Below are 18,979 nucleotides of genomic sequence, written 5' to 3' on the forward strand. Positions count from 1 at the left end.
GGATCAGTGGAGCTGAGTCCACAAAAAGATCAGCCATGATCATATTGAATGGTGCAGCAGGGGCACCAGGTCAGGTGACTTCCTCCTGCTCTTATTTATGTTACGTATAATTTGAAAAGAAGGTTAATCTGTCTTTAAAATTGACACAAGTAATCTCTCAAAATGGTTCCCATAAGTGTGACCACCACCCATGCCATCAGCTGGTATTAGAGCCAGGCTGCACTTGTCTCAAGAAGAAATGAAAGAGAAACTCTTAGAAATTCAATTATTATTTCCAAGGGTTAATATTGACAATAATTCCCCTCGATGTATGAATAACTTTTCCTATCTCACCAAAAACCTGACAGGATGAAAGTGTCCAAGATCAAGCTTGGACAGTTAAAAATATAACAACTTTGACCAAAATACAATGGACGATTCTGTATCAAGATTTAGTCTGATCAATTAACAATTCACAGCCCCAAGCCAATTCTTGATTCTGATTAAACAGTCACTAAACTTGAAACTTTAACTCTGCTTTCTCTTCACAGTTGCTGCCAGACCTGCTGAGTTTCTCCAACAATTTCTGCTACTGTTAATTCTCTGGGGAACTTGGTTTGAATCCCACCATGGCATTTAGTAAAATTTAAACTCAAAAATCTGGAATAAAAAGCTAGCCTAAAGTTGACCACAATCACTGCTGATTGCCACAAAAACCATCTTGTTTAATTGTGTCCTTTATAGCAGGAAATCTGCCATCTTTTCCTTTTCTGCTCTACATATGACTCAAGATCCACAGCAATGAGACCGACTCCTAACCACCCTCTGGACAATTCATCTCACAAACAAATAAAAAAGCCTCTGTAATAATATTGGGTGAGAGTGCTATTGCTGCCACCTTTATAAGCATATTTTTATCAGCATATCTTTATCTGTATCCAGTTTTAAATGTTGAATATACTATTGGAATTAGTAACACTGTTGCTTTTACTTCAATAACTATGGCATTAGTTTTGCAATAAATCAACCTTTGTTTAAAACATAAAGTTTCACTTTTAATTAAAACACCCTAAAGGGGAATATAAATGATTCTCTATCAATTCGCAAATCACAAACAGGGAGGCAGACTTTGGAAAGATGCAGAAGTAACATGGTTGTCATCATGGATGACTTGAACTTCCCTAATATTGGTTGGAACCTCCTTAGTTCAAATAGTTTGCATGTAGCAGTTTTTGTGAGGTGTGTCCAAGAAGGGTTCCTGACACAAATGCAGATAGGCCAACTAGAGGAGAGGCCATATTGGATTTGGTGCTTGGCAACGAACCCATGCCAGGTGTCAGATCTCTCAGTGGGATGCATTTCTGTGATAGTGATCACAACTCCCTAACCTTTACTACAGTCATGGGGAAGGATAGGAGTAGATGGTATGGGAAAATATGTATTTCTGGATTAGTGGTGCTGGAAGAGCACAGCAGTTCAGGCAGCATCTGAGGAGCAGCTAATTGTGGGAGAGGGATTTATCATGCTGTTATGCAGGAACTGGGGCACCTAAATTGGGAACAGATATTCTCATGGAAAAGCATGACAGAAATGTGGAGGCTATTTAGGAAGCACTTGCTGCGATTGCTGGACAGGTTTGCCCCACTGAGGAAAGGAAAGGATGGTAGGTTGAAAGAACTTTGGGTGACAAGGGATGTGGAACATCTTGAAAGGAGGAAGAAGGAAGCCTACTTAAGGTTGAGGAGGTTATGATCAGACAGGCCAGAAAAAAAAATTGAAGAATGGACTTAGGAGAGCTTGAAGGGGGCATAAAAAAGCTTTAGCAAGTAGGATTAAGGAAAAACCTGAGGCGTTCTACACTTGTGAGGATCAATAGCCAGAGTGAAGATAGGACCAATCAGGAATAGTGTAGGGAACATGCACCTGGAGTTGAAGTAAGTAGGAGGTCCTTAATGAATACCTTGCTTCAGTATTCACTACTGAGAGGGACCTTGATGTGCGGAAGGACAGCGAGAAACAGATTGATATGTGAGAACAGGTTGATGTTAGGAAGGAGGATGTGCTGAAAAGTTTGAAAACCATGAGGATAGCCAAGTCCGCTGGGCCAGATGGGATATAACCTAGGTTACTATAGGAAGAGAGAAGAGAGAATGCTGCACCTTTGGCAATGAACTTTGCATCCTCACTGTCCACTGGAGTAGTGCCAGGTGATTGGAGGGTGGCAAATGTTATTCCCTTGTTCAAGAAAGGGAATAGGCATAATCCTGGGAATTACAGACCAGTCAGTCTTACAACAGTGGTGGGCAAAGTATTGGAGAGCATTCTGATTTATAATTACTTGGAAAACCATAGCTTTATTAAAGATAGTCAGCATGGCTTTGAGGGGTGCAGGTCATGCCTCAAACTTTACTGAATTCTTTGAAGGTGTGACAAAACACATTGATGAAGGTAGAGCAGGAAATGTGTACATGGATTTTAAAGGTGTTTGATAAGGTTCTTCATGGTAGGCTCATGCAGAAAGTAATGAGGCATGAGAATACAGGGAAATATGGCTGTCTGGAAACTGAATTGGCTGGCCCACAGAAGACAGAGGGTGTTAGTAGATGGAAAGCATTCTGCCTGGAGCTCTGTAACCAGCGGTGTTCCGCAGGGATCACTTCTGGGACCCCTGCTGTTTGTGATTTTTATAAATGACTTGGATAAGGAAGTGGAAGGGTGAGTTAATAAGTTTGTCGATGACACGGGGTTGGTAGAGTTGTGGATAGTGCAGGATGCAGAACTGGGCTGATAAGTGGCAGATGGAGTTCAACTTGGAAAAGTGTGAAGTTATTCACTTTGCAGGGTTAAATGCAAAATTCTTGGCAGTGTGGAGGAACAGACAGATCTGGGGTTCCAAGCCCATAGATTCCTCAATGTTGCCACCCATGTTGGTAGGGTTGTTAAGAAGGCGCATGGTGTGTTGGCTTTCATGAGCAGGGGGATTGAGTTTAAGAGCCGCAAGGTTATGCTGCAACTCTACAGAGCCCTGATTAGACAACACTTGTGTTCAGTTCTGGTCGCCTTATTATAGGAAAGATGTGGAAGCTTTAGAGAGAATGAAGAAAAGATTTACTTGAACTGGAAGGCATATCTTATGAAAAAAGGCTGAAGGAGCTACAGCATTTTTTTCCCCACTGGAGTGAAGAAGAATGAGAGGTGACTTGAAAGAGATGTACAAGTGAGGCAAATACAGAATAGATAGGCACAGACGTTTTCCTATGGTGGAAATGCCTATCACAAGAGGCATAATTTTAAGGTAATTTAGGGAGATGTCAGAGGTAAGGTTCTTTACACAAAGAGTAGTGGGTGCATGGAATGCCTTGCCAGTAATGATAGTACAGTCTGATACAGTGGGGACATTCAAGCGACTCTTGGATGGGAACATGTAAGCTAGTACAATAAAGCATAACTGGATTAGTTTGATTAGTAGGATAAAAGGCCGGTACAACAGAGGGGGTTGAAGGGCCTGTAACAGGCCCTGTTACATACTGTTATATGTCTATTACTATCTCAAAATAGCCACAATGATAAACTCGAGCAACATGCTCTGCCTAAAACAATTACAGCTAAATTATAGCCAATATAAGCTGAAAGTTTGGTAGTTTAAAATGATTTGATAAAAGATCATGTCCATATCAAAATCGGCAGATTGTGATGAAGACGGAGAAAAGATGGGGGGTGTGGGAGGCACATGATTTTTCAGGACCTACAGAGACCAGAAAGCAGGACATAAAAACGAAGTCGTCTCCATTGCGAAGAACTAGGAACAGGATTAGGTAATTCAGCCCCTTGAGCCATTTAGTGTGTCATGGCCAATCTCATCTCAGTCCCAATTCCACTTTCTGCCCTCCATACCCTTCAACCTAACCAATACCAATTAAAAATCTGACTATCTCCTCCTCAAATATACTCAATGTCCCAGTATCTACAATATTCTGAGGTAGAAAACTCCATATATTCAGGACCCTTGAGAGAAATAATTTCTCCTTATCTCTATTTTAAACCTGTTAGCCCTTTCCCAAAACTACGATCTCTTGTTTGAGATTGCCCCAGAGGAAACATCCACTCTACATCTACTTAGTTGGTTTTGAATGATTGTAGCCTTGATGCTGGTGCTATTGATTGCCAGCTGATATGGAGAATCTGTCTTAACCTATGTTGACGGTACTTCTCAAGGGCCTTGTCATCAACAAGGACTCTCATCCTAAGTCATCTGATTTGGAAGGGGGGGGGGTGCTTGCAGATTGGATCTAATGTTGAACATCTGCATCAATGTCTGCCTTAGATGAGGGGTAGCTTCCCAGATAGGTGAAATGTTTGGGAGGATTTCTCCACTGACATAAATAGAGAGATGGACTGGTAAAGGATCATTCCTGATGAAGGGCTTATGCCCGAAACGTCGAATTTCCTGTTCCTGGGATGCTGCCTAACCTGCTGTGCTTTAACCAGCAACACATTTTCAGCTGTGATCTCCAGCATCTGCACACCTCATTTTTTACCCTGGTAAAGGATTTGACCTGGGATGGGTTGATAAAGGATTTGAGTTTTCTTGTGTGAGACCAATTCTTCAGCATGCTTCAACATCCTGGAGGACTCAACATTGAGTTCTCCAATTTCAAAAGAACCTCCCTCCCATTCCCGACTCCCTTCCCAGCCTCTCCCCCTCACTGCCATTGCTACCTGCCACCAAACGGATCCATTCTTCCCACTGACCAACCAGATTGTAGCCTCTGCCTGATTTCACCTATCCCACTTCACCACCTCCCCCTTTATCTGCAACTCCCCCCACACCCATCCACAGTCCTGAAGAAGGGTTATACCCGAAACGTTGACTTCCACACCTCCTGATGCTGCCTGGCTTGCTGTGTTTTTCCAGTCTCCTGCTTGCCCACCAGGGATTTCTTCTTTTGTCATAAAGTTTCAGGAACAGTTGAGAGAGACCACGGCTAAGGTTTGCTGCTGCAAGCTGAAAGTCTCTGCTGGAATCTTATCTACTACTCAGCTTTTCAATTCTGCATGTATCTAATGACTGGATAGGAATCCAAGGTTTTCTTTAATGGGGAGTTGGACTTCCTGAAAAACATCAGCATTTGTATCATAATTTACAAGTTCTTTGAAATGCTCTTTCCATCAATGTCTAATGATTTCTCGGTCTCACAAAAGATATCATTCTTTCTCCGCACTTGAGGCGCCAAGGGTATCGGGCACGCATATTGCGTTGTTGGCACTGAAATGACTCCAAACATCGTGCTTGTCAGCAAGCGTTTGGAACTTCTTAGTTTCTCGGTTCATCATTTGCTCTTGATTCTACTTTGTAACTCTGACTTGGCTATTGATAAATTCTCCTCTTTGCCTCGCTGGTGGTGTTGTTTTGCCAGGCACAGCGAGCTTTTCTGTTCTTGTTGATGAGGTCTTAGATGATGTGGTCATTCTTGTCAAACTTGTTTTGATGTTTCTTGATCTTGTACCAATGATTTCTTCACAGCATAAAATGATATCTATCTTAAGCTCTTTTCAGACTCAATCTGCTCCATTAAAATGAACTTACAGAAGATTTTGGTGAAAACATGGTTGGGGGCTCACTAGTCTACATGGCTCTTGACGCCATTCAACATTAAGCTTTTTTTCTGAACAGTTTCTTCACCTCCAGCTGCTTCTAGTGGCATTTGATGGACATTGAGCAGATGAGCTAGTCTAGCAGTCACCTTCACTGGTTATTTCTTTGGTAATGACGACATCCTTTAGCTTTTGGGATTAAACAATGACACAGATGCAGGCATATTCAACAGTGTTTAAAGAACATTTAGACAGACATGAACAGGCAGGGAATAGAGGAAAATATGTAGGCAAACGGAGTTAGTTTCAAAGGGCATCGTGGTCAGTACAGAAATGTTGGGCCCAAGGGCCTGTTCCTATGTAATACTGTTCTATGTAGTTAGTCATGTGCCAATGTTTTCATTGTGATCTTTTCGGCACAACATTGCATTGATGACCAGCTGGTGTTTCTCACACTTGTTAAGAATCATCCCATTGATGTTGCAATTCCCAAACTCCCTCCTTTCCAGAGTTGGGCGCCCTTTCCAATTTCTTGTTAGGGATACTGGCGAGTATGGCACCCAGGGTAGAAGCCTATTTTAGCCTCAGGTATGATATCATAGGTTGGAGCAGAGGCAGTCCGGATAGTGGCAAGTTGTGAATGAGGAGTCATGAGGCAATCATTGGTGCCAATAGGGAGCTCAGAGTGATTGACAAATTTGCTCTCGATAACAAATCTAATGCCATGAGACCTACGCTGACCCTGTGGTTTTCCTCTCCAGGTGGTATAAGCATCATCTCTTCATGTCTTCTGCAGGGCAGGAATATTAATGCTGAAGTGATCGAGTTCATGGGCAACAAGAACAGTTCTTCATTTTGGTGTTGTGTATGTAGAGAGTGATGAATTCATCTAGGCAGACATCTCATACAGGACATCTTTTAAGTAGGAATGCTATTGCACATCAGCAGACACACAGTCCTTGACAAAAAGTAGATCCAGTTCCAGCGGTACGAAAACCTCAACAACTGAGGATTTTCCTCCTGCTGCAGCCTTCATCTGATGCCGCAATCTTCGACATCACACAAGTATCGTCCAATGGATTGCCACTGAGGACTTGTTTTGAGGATCTGTATGAGTGATAAACTCTGACACACTACCCTAAAATGCACCTCAAATAGCAAAGTGCAGTCATGGTATCCCACAGATTTTTCAGCAAATTTTTCCCCAGCTATTAATGACACAGTGGATTATCAAATCTTACTGAACTTCACAAGGGATCACAATTTGTTACTTTTGCCAATTTAATCTTCTAACTCCCTCCCAAGAGTCATGCTGTCACTGACTGCCTCAATGACTGCTCCTGTATTGGTTGATCATGAGCAACCACACCCCGATCCTATTTCATTGGTTACACTACTCTGAATTCTGAAACTATGTTTTAGTACTCATTCACAAGCATACTTCCAGCTCTTCACAAACATTTAATCCCTGGGTTTATTTGGGTTCAAATCATGTTCAGTTATATCAAGTAAATACTGCTTGCAAATTTTTTTTGACCTGACACACAGTTGCACTCAAATATTAATGCCCATAGGGTTCTTGTTAATCCTTTATAAATTTACCAAATGCAGATTTAGTGCTGCTCCTACGTTCTCAACACGCCAGGCCGGCTTCAGAGTCCTGCATTCCTAGCAGTACAGCTAACTGAAGCATTCTCAACATGGAGTCATTGTCAATGGCTTTTTCTCTTTCTTACTGCCTGCAACATTTCAACTTGTCAGTGATTTTATGAACTTACATTATTGATTTATCAAAAATGTTACATCAAGTTCCTCCCCCATTTCTGGGCAGAATTTAATGTTGCCACCAAGTATCTCTTGAAACTATCTGTTCCACAAATATTACCAGTCAGTCACAAATTGCTGGTTTGTTCAGTACAGGTAGAAGATCCTTCATCCGAAAAGCTCGGGACCAGCTGTTTTTCTGAATTTGGAGTTTTTTTGGTTTTCAGAATAAGTGACAGTTTAATGGTGAAATTTGAAAAAATCTTACTGGAGAAGCAGACTTCTAACTAAGAATGTGCTAGGCCACGACCCCCTACGTCACATCTGAGTGATACGCATCGAGTGGGTGTTGACTTGGGGGCGTTCACAGAGAAACCCCAGGCCTGTTTTTGCTTGGCCACGTCCCCCATCTTGCATCAGAGTAACACACATCGAGTGGGTGTCAACTGGGTTAATGTTTGCTTGCCAAACAACTTTGTTAATGAGAAAAAAAATTCAGAATAAAACCTTCAGATTTCGAAGCTTTTCGGTTTTAGGATGATTGGATAAAGGATCTTCTACCTGTGCAAAAAATTCGATACAAAGAGGATTTCAGTACAACTAATATTTATTAAAGTGCAGTTATGCTTAAGATAGCAGAAGTATCATAAACACGTGTGTACTTTACACTGAACTTCATATCTTTCCTCCTACACCCATTTGACTTAAATTATCAGAAAACCAAGTCAGGTATTAAGTAAAAATTGGAAGATTAAGCACTTGGCTCAAGGAACACATTTCTTGTGTCTTTTGGAAGGTCATTCTTTCAAATCTCCTCCAATTGTCCCATGGTTGCATGCATCCATTTCAACAAGCGAGTGTCTTCTTGGGTCAAAACTCTGCTGGATCAAACAGTCTGAACTCTGGACGTTTGCATCCACAGCACTCCCTCTTTAGCTTTTTTACTGCAGACATTAAATTCCCTGTTAATAGAGTCCTCCAGTTATCATGTTTTCTAAACCTATTCAGCCTGTACATAGAATTAACTGAAATGTGCTTTATATAAACAAAAACTAAAACTGAAGGGGCAGCACGGTGGCTCAGTGATCAGCACTGCTGTTGCACAGTGCCAGGGACCCGGTTCAATTCCAGCCTCAGGGACTGTCGGTTGTGGAGTTTGCACATTCTCCCAGCTCTACACAGATTTCCTCCAAGTGGTCTGGTTTCCTCCCGCAGTTCAAAGATGTGCAGGTTGGGTGGAGAAGCATGGTTACAGGGATAGGGTAAGAGTGAGAGTCTGGGTGGATGCCCTTTGGAAAGATGATGTGGACATGATGGCCGAATGGCGTGCTTCCACACTGTAGGAATTCTATGATTCTAAAATGCTGATCAAGATCAAAGTCACACTTATAATCTACTTACTCTATAATTACCAGAGGGGAGGCCATATTGGATTTGGTACTCAGTAACGAATCGGGACAAGTGATGGACTTGTTAGTGGGTGAGCATTTTGGTGATGGTGACCACAGTTCTGTGACTTTCATCTTGGTTATGGAGAGAGATAGGTGCGTGCAACAGGGTAGGTTTTACAATTGGGGGAAGGGCAAGTATGATGCTGCAAGACAGGATCGGAGGAGCATATGTTGGGAACATAGGCGGTCAGGGAAGGATGTCGTTGAAATGTGGAACTTTTTCAAGATACAGATACGACCTGTCTTTGTCAGGTCGTCTGTACCTGTCAGGCAGGAAAGAGATGGTCGTGTGAGGGAACCTTTGTTGGCGAGGGAGGTTGAATGTCTAGTAAAGAGGAAGGAGGCGGCTTACATAAGGTTGAGGAAACAAGGTTCAGACACAGCGTTGGAGGGATACAGGTTAGCCAGGAGGGAGCTGAAGAAGGGGATTAAAAGAACTAAGAGAGGGCATGAAAAATCTTTGGCGGGAAGGATCAAGGATAACCCCAAGGCCTTTCATGCGTATGTGAGAAACATGAGAATCCGATCAAGGACAGTAGTGAGACACGGTGTATTAAGTCGGAAGAGATAGGAGAGAGGACTTGAATGAGTACTTTTCTTCAGTATTTACAGACTGTATTGTTGAAGAGGAGAGTATGAAACGGACCAAGCTAGAGGAGATACTTTTTAGGAAGGAAGATGTGTTGGGCATTTTGAAAAACTTGAGGATAGACAAGTCCTCCAGGCCTGACGGGATATATCCTAGAATTATGTGGGAAGCAAGAGAGGAAATTGCAGAGCCATTGGCAATGATCTTTTCGTCTTCACTGTCAACGGGGGTGGTACCAGGGGACTGGAGAGTGGCGAATGTTGTGCCTCTGTTCAAAAAAGGGAATAGGGATAACCCCGGGAATTACAGGCCAGTTAGTCTTACTTCAGTGGTAGGCAAAGTAATGGAAAGGGTACTGAGGGATAGGATTATCAGTATCTGGAAAGACACTGCTTGATTATGGACAGCCAGCATGGATTTGTATGGGGTAGGTCTTGCCTTACAAGTCTTATTGAATTCTTTGAGGAGGTGACCAAGCGTGTGGATGAGGGTAGAGCAGTGGATGTAGTGTACATGGATTTTAGTAAGGCATTTGATAAGGTTCCCCATGGTAGGCTTATGCAGAAAGTCAGGAGGCATGGGGTAGTGGGAAATTTGGCCAGTTGGATAGAGAACTGGCTGACTGGTCGAAGTCAGAGAGTGGTGTTAGATGGTAAATATTCCGCCTGGAGCCCAGTTCCAAGTGGAGTTCTGCAGCGATCAGTTCTGGGTCCTCTGCTGTTTGTAATTTTTATTAATGACTTGGAAGAGAGGGTCGAAGGGTGAGTCAGTATATTTGCAGACGATACGAAGATTGGTGGAGTTGTGGATAGTGAGGAGGGCTGTTGTCAGCTGCAAAGGGACTTAGATATGATGCAGAGCTGGGATGAGGAGTGGCAGATGGAGTTCAACCCTGTCAAGTGTAAGGTTGTCCATTTTGGAAGGACAAATAAGAATGCGGAATACAGGGTTAACGGTAGGGTTCTTAGTAAAGTGGAGGAGCAGAGGGATCTTGGGGTCTATGTTCATAGCTCTTTGAAAGTTGCCACTCAGGTGAATAGAGCTTGTAAGAAGGCCTATGGTGTATTAGCGTTCATTAGCAGAGGGAATGAATTCACGAGTCATGAGGTGATGTTGCAGTTTTACAGGACCTTGGTAAGGCCACATATGGAGTACTGTGTGCAGTTCTGGTCACCTCACTTTAGGAAAGATGTGGAAGGTTTGGAGAGGGTGCAGAGGAGATTTACCAGGATGTTGCCTGTAATGGAGAATAGGTCGTACGAGGATAGGTGCAAGGCCTTTTCTCATTGGAATGGCGAAGGATGAGGGGTGACTTGATAGAGGTTTGTAAGATGATCAGGGGAATAGATTAGTAGACAGTCAGAGACTTTTTTCCCCGGTACAACAGTGTGTTACAAGGGGACATAAATTTAAAGGTGAAGGGTGGAAGGTATAGGGGGGATGTCAGGGGTAGGTTCTTTACCCAGAGAGTGGTGGGGGCATGGAATGCGCTGCCTGTGGGAGTGGCACAGTCAGAATCATTGGTGACCTTTAAGTGGCAATTGGATAGGTACATGGATAGGTGCTTAAGCTAGGACAAATGTTCAGCACAACATCGTAGGCCGAAGGGCCTGTTCTATGCTGTCTTGTTCTATAATCTTTCCTAAGATGTAGATAGACCATAACTGGATAGACTATAATTAGTGCCCTTCAGGTGGTGGTGGGGGTGTCGAGCTGCCTTCTCAACCACTGCAGTCCATGGGGGCAGATAAATTTGGAGCTTTTACTTGTTACTAAAACATCCATCTTCCAGTCCAGTTGATCACATAAGGTACTCCAGAAATCATCCCATGGAGAAACATGGCTCTTACAGGATTAAGGGGAGTAGAGTGGTGCTGAAACTGCTGTGCTTTTCCAGCACCACTCTACTCCAGAATCTAGTTTCCAGCATCTGCAGTCATTGTTTTTACCCACTTACAGGATCAAGGATATCACAAAACAACTACAGGACATCCTTCTAGAGCAGATGGATCCACTAGAAACCATTGTCCATATTGGGAGGGAAAAGGGAATGCAGACTTAAGGCAATTTGGAAGAAAATTAGAAAGCAGGACATCAAGGTCAGTAACCTTAGAACAGGCCCAATGCCACCTGATAATGAACCTAACAGCAGGAGGGTTGATCAATTGATAATAGACAACAGGTGCAGGAGTAGGCCACTCTGCCCTTCGAGCTTGCGCCACCATTCATTATGATCATGGCTGATCATCCTCAATCAGTATCCTGTTCCTGCCTTATCTCCAGAAGCCTTGATTCCACCATCTTTGACAGCTCTATCCAACTCTTTCTTAAACGAATCCAGAGACTGGGCCTCTACTGCCTTCTGGGGCAGAGCATTCCATACACCCACCACTCTCTGGGTGAAGATGTTTCTCCTCATCTCTGTCCTAAATGGCCTACCCCTTATTTTAAGCTGTGTCCTCTGGTTCGGGACTCACCTATCAGCGAAAACATGTTTCCTGCCTCCAGAGTGTCCAATCCTTTAATAAATCTTATATGTCTCAATCAGATCCCCCCTCAGTCTTCTAAACTCAAGGGTGTACAAGCCCAGTCGCTCCAATCTTTCAACATAAGATAGTCCCGTCATTCTAGGAATTGACCTCGTGAACCTACGCTGCACTGCCTCAATAGTCAGAATGTCTTTCCTCAAATTTGGAGACCAGAACTGCACACAATATTTCAGGTGCGGTCTCACCAGGGCCCTGTACAGCTGCAGAAGAACCTCCTTGCTTCTATACTCAATTCCTCTTGTTATGAAGGCCAGCATGCTATTAGCTTTTTTCACTACCTGCTGTACCTGCATGCTTGCCTTCATTGACTGGTGTACAAGAACACCTAGATCTCTCTGTACTGCCTCTTTACCTAACTTGATTCCATTTAGGTAGTAATCTGCCTTCCTGTTCTTGCCACCAAAGTGGATAACCATATATTTATCCACATTAAACTGTATCTGCCATGCATCTGTCCACTCACCTAACCTGTCCAGGTCACCCTGTAATCTCCTAACATCCTCCTCACATTTCACCCTGCCACCCAGCTTTGTATCATTAGCAAATTTGCTACATGTTACTATTAATACCATCTTCTATATCATTTATATATTGTAAAAAGCTGCGGTCCCAGCACTGATCCCTGCGGTACCCCACTGATCACCACCTGCCATTCCAAAAGGGAGCCGTTTATCACTATGTTGGAAACGTGACTTAGGAGGGAAGGCATCAGAATTCAGAGTATTTGGGTCTAGTTTTACAGAAGATGAGACCTTTTTAAGCTTAAAGGATTACACCTCAATGGGACTGCGACCTTGCACAGAGACTTGGTGGTTCTGTTGAGATGGATTCAAACTTGTCTGTCACAGGGAACCAGAGGGGGTAAACCAAATTGGCAGGAAATCAAGTTAGTAACAAGAATTTGAAAAGATGCTAAGGAGAAAAGAAGACAGGACAGCTGAAACTGAGCATTGAGTGTGCTTCAAAAGAGGAACAATATCAAGTCACAAAGTTAAGGGCATCCAACCTGAATACATTTGCAACAAGTTAGATGATCTAAGGGCACTAATAAAGAGAAATGGCCATTAATTGTCATTGAAGAAACATGGCTGCATGGTGGGAACTATATTCAAGTATATTCCACTTTCAGGAAGGTCAGACAAGTGAATGTGGAATTGCACTGATAATAGCAAACGAGATCAATATATTAATAAGGGACTGCCTCAAACTAGAAGAACAATGTTGAACTGAGAATCAACAGGATGCAGCAGATAGCGTTCAAAGCTAATCATCGGCCACTAAAAACTGGCGGTAATGTGAGACAGTGTAAATCAATGGAGGGAAGTTGTAGCATGAGCAATAATCAATCTACATAAAACCTAGGTAAACGAACTGAGCAATACAACTTTGGAGAATAACTTTGGGATGATACTAGAGCAGCAACTCAAAGGAGATGACTACAGGCTATTTTGCATCTAATATTTTATAATGACAAATGGCTAACTAATAACCTTGTAAAAGAACCTTTCTGGATAAGTGACGACAACATTATTGAATTTTATATCACATTGATCAATCTTAAGCAAGTGTATTAAATTGAAAAAAAGTTATGAAACCATGAGGCACGAGTTGGTTGAGCTTAATTGGGAAAATACATTACAAATCATGACTGCACATAGGATTAACCCATCCATTGCCTATTACATGACTTACTGCAACCATACATTCCTTCAAGGTGCAAAAACTCAAAAACCATCAACTGGCACTAACAAAGAAGTTCAGGAGTGTATAAAGAGTTGGCGGCACTGTGGCTCAGTGGTGAGCAATGCTGCCTCACAGCAGCAGGGTCCCAGGTTCAATTCCAGCCTTGGGCAACTGTCCATTTGGAGTTTGCACATTCTCCCAGTGTCTGGGTGGGTTTCCTCCCACATTCCAAAGATGTGCAGATCAGGTGAATTGGCTATACTAAATTATCCATAGTGTTAGGTGACATTAGTCAGAGAGAAATGGGTCTGGGTGGGTTACTCTTCAGAGGGTCGGTGTGGACTTGTTGGGCCAAAGGGCCTGTTTCCAAACCATAGGGAATCTAATCTAATCTAATCAAAATAGGTCTATAAATTTAGCATAAATACCAGTAATTTTGAGGATTGAGGTTCATAGAATACAAAAGACCAAGAAACTGATATGGCAAAGGAGAGCAGAATAGGAATACAACTTAGCAAAAAAATATAAACATGGACTGTAAAAGTTTCTGTTCACATGCAAAAAGGAAATGTTTGGTTAAAACAAATGTGGGACCAATACAGACACAGTCAGGAGAATTTACAATTTTGAATCAGGAATTGACCAAAATGCTAAATTATTACTTTGTGTTTTGGTTTTCACTGAGAAAGATAGCAGAAGCCTCTGAGACTGAGAGATCCAAGTAGCCAGGGAGTAGGAGGAGTTGAAGGAACATAAGAACTAGGAGCAGGAGTAGGCTGCCTGGCCCTTTGAGCCTGCTCTGCCATTCAATAAGATCATGGCTGATCTTTTTGTGGCTTCTGCTCCACTTATCTACCCTCTCACCATAATCCTTAATTCCCTTACTGTTCAAATGTTATTATTATAGCTTTAAAAGCATTTACTGAGAAAGCCTCAACTACTTCAGTGGGCAGAGAATTCCACAGATTCACAACTCTCAGGGTGAACAAGTTCTTTCTCAACTCAGTCCTAAATCAGCTTCCCCTAATATTGAGGCTATTTGGAAACTTGTCCTAGTTTCACCTGCCAGTGGAAACATCCTCTCTACTTCTATCTTATCTATTCCGTTCATAATTTTATTTGTTTCAATAAGATACCTCTTCCCTCATTCTTCTAAATTCCAATGAATATAATCCCAGACTTTTCAGTGTCTCCTCATAAGCCAACCCTCTCAACTCCACTATCAACCTAGTGAACCTCCTCTGCACCCCCACCAGTGTCAGCACATCCTTTCTCAAGTTAGGAGACTAAAACTGCACAAAGTACTCCACGTGTGACCTCACCAGCACCATATACAGCTGTAACATTACCCCTCTGCTTTTAAACTAAATCCCTTTAGCAATGATGGACAAAATTGCATATGCCTTCTTAATTATCTGTTGCACCGACAGACCAATCTTATGTGGTTCATGCACAAGGACACTCAGGTCACTCTGCATCGCAGCATGCTGTGATTTTTTAAAAAAAATCATTCAAGTAAAGGTCATTTTACTGTTAATCCTACCAAAATGGATGACTTCATATTTATTAACATTGTAACCATTGGCCAAACCTCTGCCAAATCACTTAAGCTATCTATGACCCTTTGTAAAGTTTCATAGTCCCCTGCATACTTTGCTCTACCACTCATCTTAGTGTCATGTGCAAACTTTGACACACTACACGTGGTCCCCAACTCCTTGATGAGTCATGACCATATTAAGTGCAGAAGCAGGCTCAACAAGTTGAATAGTCATCCACTGTTCCAACATTCTGTTCTTCCTAAACCCCAATAAGGAATAATCTGCTAGTAGGTAATGGACCAAAGTTGACTTAGAGGAAAAAGCATGGGGACAATCTACCAAATGGTGATCACAACGTGACCTTTATTCCTAAAGTTTACAATAATTGAGATAACCATTAAACACTTATCAAAGTAAAATACCATAAAAGCATATTTTAATTATGAAGGGACAAGGAAAGCATTATTGGAAGTAAATTGGAAAAAGTAACCTTGACCAACAAAAGAGATACAATTTTAAAAAGATGACCAAGATTTTTAAATCTGGACAGATATGGATGTCTAAAAATTAAGAATCAATCAGACAATAGTGCACAATTATGCACAAATAAAAGGTGAAGGGTAAAGCTGCAGTGAAAGATTAAACATATGAATAACAATCAAAAAAATTGATAAATGATCAAAGTTAGCCCCACAGAACATTAATTATGACTTCAAAAACCTTCACTTTTTTTGTTGTCATTTTTATTGTCTTTGGGGCATTCTAACAGTAATATGTGACCTACTATAGTGTGATAATGAAGTGTTAATTTGCTCTGCTGGCCTGCAGGAAAGTGGTCAGGTAGGGTGGATGTCTCTGTTCTACAGAGAATGTAAGTGAATTCACATGGTCATTCCTTGCCATTCAGAGTCATTTGCAGCATCATCACCCATTCAGAAGTCAGTTGCAATTGAAATTCTGACTGTACCCTCTAGTTACAAAAAAAATACAATTCACACCAGATCTGGCCATTAAAGATGATTTGCATTATTTTGTTACTAGATGTGAAGTGGTCACTGCAATGTGTCTTGAGTGGCATATGACTGTGAGGGAGTGGCTGGGGGTTGTCTTGTGAGCATTACTAACTGTGATGTAAAGATTTTGAATAAAGGAAGGTCTGTTTCCTTTGTTCGGGGAGAACTTTTGCCACGACCCTGTTAGCCCTCCAAGGTACATTTTAAAAGTTCCTCCAGAAAGTTTGTACTGTACTTAATAAAATTTGGTTGTTGTTCACAGAAGTTGGCATTTCTTAGTTGCATCAACTGTGTGAGGATCTCAAGAAATAAAGAACGTAACAGTGCTAAAAATCTTGGTTATGTGCAGATATTTAGTGCAGGTAATAGAGTCAAATGTTTACATTACAGGACACAGTCATTTGGCCATTGTGCTCATTTAGAGTGATAAAATTGATGGATTTAAACTTTAGGGTCCATGCTCAAGAAAATGCAATACAATAAAAACACCAGGTAGCAACTAGACAAAAATTCTAGAGGCAAGGTAAAAGTGAATGCCTGAAACAAAGTCCATGCAATGAAAAAATAAGAAATTTATAAATGGATATGGATTGTTCGGGCCAAAATTTGGCAGATAGAGTGTAACATAGCTAAGTGTGAGGCTATCCAATTTGTTTGGCAGAGCAAAAGGCAAATGAGCTAAATGGAAAGAAAGTTCCAAAGCTTTGGCGCTGGGTATTTTGGTTCCCTTGATTAATCATATATGGGAAGTAGTTCAGAGAAGGTTCACTGCAGTACTTCCAAAGGCATGGCTAATGGGGAGACATTGAGAGGTGGAGGCTGATACTTGGTACGGTTTGGAAGAATGAGAGGACATAAAATGAAGGTAAAAAGACTTTGAAAGGGATTGACGAAATAGACGCAGAGTGGGAGTTTCCTTTTGTGGGGCAATCTTAAACATGACATTATTGTTTTGGGCTAAGGGGTGGCAGATTTAAGATGGAGTCTAGGAAAAATTGCTTTGCTCAAGGGGCCACAAATTTGCTAAATTTACTATCCCAGAGTATGGTGGACTCTGGGGTATGAACAAATTTACGCAGGTAGCTTTTTAATTATTAATTGGTTTAAAAGATTGTAGGGAGCAAGCAGGAAAGTGGATTTGAGTCTGAAATGAGATCAGCAACGATCTCATTGAATGGTGGAGCAAGTTCGAGGGGCTGAATTGCTTAGTCTGATTCCTAGTTCTTAGGTCTTCAATACTGCATTTGACCAAATGTAGCATCAAGGAGCCCTCGCAAAATTGAATCAAAAGGAACTAGGAGAAAATGCTCCATTTATTGAAAGTCACACATGGCACAAAGGAAGATGGTTGAGATTGTTGGTGGCCAGTGATTTCAGATCCATGACATCTCCGCAGAAATTCCTCAGAGTAGTGCTATAAGCCCAAACATCTTCAGCTGCTTCATCAATGATTCCCCTTCCATCATAAGGTCAGAAGTAGGATGCTAGCTGATGATTGTATAATGCTCAGCAGTATTTGCAACTCTTCAATGTCCATGTCCAAATGCAACCAGACTTGGATAATATGCAGGCTTGGCTGACAAATGGCAAGTAACTTTCACAAATGATATGCAATGAACATTGCCAACAAGAAAACCTAACCATTGTCCTTCTCTGACACCACCTATCATTCCCTCGATCACGATTCTACCTCTCATCACTAAAACATCATCTCCCGGACCATCAACAATCTCATCCCCTCAGGAGATCTCCTAACCTCAGTTCTCCAACCCTGCACTACTTATTTTTAATCTCTGAAGAGGGTCCTGATCCAAAACCTCAACTCCCCTGCTTCTCTGATGCTGCCTGACGTGCAATGCCTTTCCAGCTCCACTTTTTATTGACTCCCTTGACATTCAATGAAACTCTCAGATAACATCAGAGAATACCACTGTCCAAAACAGAACTGAACTTGCCATATAAATACAATGGCTACAAGAGCAGGTCAGAGGTTAGGAATCCTGCAGCACATAACTTACCTCCTGACTCCCCAAAGCATGTCCAACATCAACAAGGCATAAGTCAGAAGCATGATAGAATACTCTCTACTTGCATGTACGAGTGCAGTTCCAAGAACATTGAACGATCAATGTTCTTGAACAAAGCAGTGTCCTTGCTTGGTACATGTTCATTCTCTCCACCATTGATGTGCAGTAACGGCAGTGTGCATCATCTACAAGATACACTGCAGGAACTCACCAAGATCTTCAGAGAACACCTTTCAAACCCATGACCTCTCCCATCTAGAAGGACAAAAGCAACCGATACATGGTAACACCACCACCACCTGTAATCCCGTCTTTAAGCCATTCATTTCCTGATTTGGAGTTATATCACCATTCCTCGTGTCACTGGGTAAACATTCTGGAATACCCTCCCTAATGGCATTATGGGTCTACCTACAGCTTGTGAATTACTCAGTTCAAAAAGGCAGTTGACCACTACTTTCTCAAGGGCAACTAGGGATGGGCAATAAGCGCTCATACAGAAAGCAATATGCCCTACCCTAGTTGGAATGGGAAAAAAAAATTTAGTCTCACATTCATCGATGTAAAAGGGACCCTCTCAGCTGATGAGGTAGATACAATTGTAGATTAATGGTAACAAAAGCATTCACCTACATTGGATGTACAGAAAAATTAGTACCTTCATGGTACAGTTCAAATCTCACAATGGCAGATGGCGAATTGTGAATTCAATGCGACTGTGGGACTTAAAAGGTGCTCCCTAATGACAACCATGTAACTACTGCTGATTCTCTATAAAGACCTCTCTG

The 18,979-nt window shown here is 41.9% G+C and overlaps 1 protein-coding gene across 2 annotated transcripts in view; it reads right to left on the reverse strand.

Moving 5' to 3' along the window:
- Positions 1–18,979, reverse strand: part of dcaf12 (DDB1 and CUL4 associated factor 12) — an 86,609-nt gene that overhangs the window by 17,488 nt on the left and 50,142 nt on the right. The gene's annotated exons all lie outside the window — the stretch shown is intronic.

Source organism: Hemiscyllium ocellatum, chromosome 1 (genome assembly GCF_020745735.1).
Source record: "Hemiscyllium ocellatum isolate sHemOce1 chromosome 1, sHemOce1.pat.X.cur, whole genome shotgun sequence".
Classification (NCBI taxonomy): Eukaryota; Metazoa; Chordata; class Chondrichthyes; order Orectolobiformes; family Hemiscylliidae; genus Hemiscyllium; species Hemiscyllium ocellatum.